This window comes from Urocampus carinirostris, chromosome 2 (assembly GCF_059441175.1).
Source record: "Urocampus carinirostris isolate Australia breed hairy pipefish chromosome 2, RoL_Ucar_1.0, whole genome shotgun sequence".
Taxonomy (NCBI): domain Eukaryota; kingdom Metazoa; phylum Chordata; class Actinopteri; order Syngnathiformes; family Syngnathidae; genus Urocampus; species Urocampus carinirostris.
The window spans coordinates 45,591,916-45,595,738 of record NC_142350.1 but is presented as its reverse complement, the minus strand read 5'-3'; the positions used below and the strand labels follow the sequence as shown (position 1 = coordinate 45,595,738).

Here is a 3,823-nt window from a genome sequence, read left to right as displayed (position 1 = left end):
AATATTTTCTTTTTTATTATAAATATTCTTTTTATTTTGTTTTATTCAGCATTTTTATAATTATATTATTATTTATTATCATTTAAGGTACGAGTATAATAATCAAATAACTAAATATATATTTACTTAAAAATTAAATACAACAAAATAATAGATTGGCTCGGAGACAGCTTCTTCCCCAGGGCCATCACCACCCTAAACGGGCGCACACAACAGTGAAAACATATCCTACAACTTTTTGTGATTTTTTTTCTGGTTGCTGCTAAATGTTATTTTTTTCAACCTTTAATCCTGATAGTCATTTGGCTTTTTTTTCTTTTTAAAGTCTTTATTACATGAGTGCCATGTCCAATCTTGTTGCATACAATGGATCACAACGTTGATATCAATGACAATAAGGTGGGGGTAAAAAGATTACGTGAAAATGTTATTCTTTACATAAGGGAAAAGAACGTGATTGAAGAATATATTCACATTTTCACAGAAAAAAAGATCAGCAAATCCAAAACAAATTAATGTAATAAAAAAATTCATTGAAAAACAATATTGATTTAAATAATAAGCAAAAATACATTTAATACATACAAAGATGCATTCTTAAAAATACTAGTAGGTTGAGAAATTTGCATTTATTTGACATAACGGGCCTGTCACACAGACATTTGCGGCTGAATCACGGCCAGAAATTTCTGCCTTTGAGGCGGACGCTATTGGACGCATTGAGTTCGCCATTCAGACGAGATACAGCGGTGCTTGACACGAGGTCGGAAATTCGCGTGCGGGTGGCAGCGCGAAAAAGTTTTGAGCTGCTCAATTCTTCAGAGCGCGGGTACACAGCCTTTCACGAGTGTATTGAGGCTGAACCGCGGCCAAAAATTTCTGGCCGTGAAGCAGATGCTGTTGGGCGCTGTTGGACGTTTTGAGACCGCCGTATAGACGAGATAGAGCAGTGCTTTACTCGCGGTCGGAAATTTTCACGTGGTTGGCCGCGTTCAAAACTTTTGAGCTGCTCAAAAGTTTGAGCACGTGTTAAACCGCGTGCCGCACACGTGGTCAACACGAAGTAATGACGCGGAAATGACGCGGAACGATGTGCTCTGGCCGCGGCCAGGGCGTGGTTACACATGGGTAGGACGGGAAATTTCAGCGGGTAATCGTGGGTGGAGCATGGTAATAGCATGTTCTGCGCCTGTATCGCGGTGTTATTACGTGAAATTAGCGTGTTACGCGTGTGACAGTCAAACGCCTTTCTCCGTGTATAAACAGCGCGATTTGCCGAGCACACGTCATTTGTGCTCGTGACGTCAAGGGGGTGAACATGGATCCCCGTCAGCGTAGTTTCTCTTCATTTCGAATAAATCTTTTGGTGCATTCGCAGCAAGGCTTTAATTCTGGGACCTTAGCTTGGCCTTTTGGTTGAGAGTAAGAGTCCCGGCTCCTAAGCTTTGTAGCGTATTATGAACTGATCGATAATGGATAATGAACAAAGAAGATAGAACAATCACCCTTAAACCCCCCCCCCCCGTCAGCGTAGTGATCTCGTCTTAATCCATTTTTATTTCTAAGCATTTCTTTTCAAGATAATAAAATAAAAATGATGCCATAGCTTGAAATCTTGATCTTCACGGGACTGTGTCTTGTGCGGTTATGTTGCTACAGCCCGGTGCCGAGATTTGCATCCCCTCGCTAATACAACCACCTTTACCTCGTTATATCTCACTTTTAGGGAATGTAATGGTGAACATATAACTAAAACCACATCGTCTTGCATTTGTTGAAAATGTAATACAACTTAATCCACTCCGTCTTTGTTTTTGTTGTGAACGTAATCGAACAGTAATGCACACCGTATATAAAATCCTCCCCCCCCTCGCGTGAACGCGCATTCTGCTGCGCTTCCAACGAAAGCGATCGTATTCTATATAAAACGCTTATTAAAACTATAAAGCGAGCTAATTATAACAATTGGGAGATCCTAGTCTATATAACGCGTTTATTTAAACAATAAAGTGCGATCGTATTCTACAAAATGCGTTTGTTAACGTGGATGAAAAAGTCACGCGAGGGGGTGGGGCGGTGTGGGTGTTGCGTAGGAGTCGGATTTGGGCACAACACCGGCTCGGGAGCTTTTATACCCGTGGTCCACACGAGAAAATGACGCAGAAATGACGCGATGAGGAAGCGGAACAGTCGCCGGCGTCTGTTTTGCGGGCATACCACCGATGAACAGCGGGTTAGCCAATTTTGCGCATTTTCCATCCCGGGCAACCACGGGCAAAAAAAAACCGCAAAATTTTAGCCGTGATTCAGCCGCAAACGGCTGTGTGACCGGCCCCATAACATAAGCCTCTTTTGTCAGCCATTTAAGAAAAACTAAGAGCTTGCGAAACGCTTGGCAAAATAAGAGAAGAATAATGGTGCATTTTGGTGACCTTCAGTCTCCGTAATTTGTATTCTCAGCGCTTTTAGCCATGCGTTTTAGGGGCAACTACACATTACAGCGACATCTAGTGGTCAAATCATACACACTGTCCCTTTGAAATACAAAACGCTTCACTTCAGTGACATCTTCCACAGACCATATTTTCTGTACTATAAAGTGCACTGGATCATGAGGTGCAACCCCCAAAATGAGTCTTTTTCATATATTTCTCCTCTATAATTCGCAGTAGAGTGAAGAAAGCTTTTCTGAAATATATAAAGAAATGCAAAAAAGGATGACGGAAGTAACTCTGGTGTATTGGATGATACATTTTTTTACCCTTTCTCAGATCTAAGCATTGTTGTTAAATACAGACAGCTATCAATAAAATGATTCATTCACAACGCAAACAATGAACACAACACAACGTAAAATTTACAATGTATTTATTTAATGTCCTTCAATGTCCGATTCATCATCAGATACACCAAAGACTTGTTTCCCTTGTTGTGCTTCTTTTGCGTCTATTCATATCTTTCAGGGCAAAATTCTGTTTTTTCCATTCTCTAACATTTGTTTCTGGCACCGTGAGTAAAAATAGTGTGATAGTGAAATAAAATACAATGCCTTTTTTAACGTCTTCTATATTATACTGGTGGTCTACAGCAGTGTTTTTCAACCCTTTAGAACTCAGTTCTGCCGCAATTAAGAAATTGATTTTGGCAATCCGGAGATGGAATAAGAGCTTGCTCTGTCCACTCCACGCATCGGGCCGGTATTGCAGTACCTCCGGGAACGGTGCATTCGCAATGATCGCAGCAAGGCTTTAAGGCTAGGACCTTAGCTCGGCCTTTTGGCTTAGAGTAAGAGTCCCGGCTCCTAGGCATTGTAGCGTATTATGAACTGACCGATAATAGATAATGAACAAAGAAGATAGAACAATAACCGCAGCAGCAGAGAAAATCATCGGGACTTCTCTCCCCTCCATTCAGGACATTGGCCAGAAGCGCTGCCTATCCCAAGCTAAGAACATTATCAGGGACCCCTCTCACCCCCATCATGGACTGTTCACTCTGCTAGCCTCTGGGAAGAGGTACTGCAGTGTGCGGTGCAGGACCACCAGGTTCCACAATAGTCTTGTCCCCCTGGCCATTAGACTGTTAAATGGTCAATCAAACACATAGTAAATCTAAACTGCTGCTAATCTGTACATCTGTTGGTTTGGTTTGACTTTTGCACTACTGGCAGTTCTTTATAGCTAGCCACTCCTTGCACATCTGTTTCTCTGCACTATTGTACTTACAGTGTTATTGTTACAGTGTTATTGTTACTGTTTACCTGACTTGTTTACCTGACTGCCCATTTTGCACATCTGGTTAGCTGCTCCTCTTGCACTATTTG

At 41.6% G+C, this 3,823-nt stretch overlaps 1 pseudogene; it reads left to right on the top strand.

Annotated features, from left to right (window-relative positions):
- Positions 1 to 3,099: 3,099 nt before the first annotated feature.
- LOC148372049 (U2 spliceosomal RNA) lies at positions 3,100 to 3,231 on the top strand (annotated as a pseudogene).
- The last annotated feature ends 592 nt before the right edge of the window (positions 3,232 to 3,823 follow it).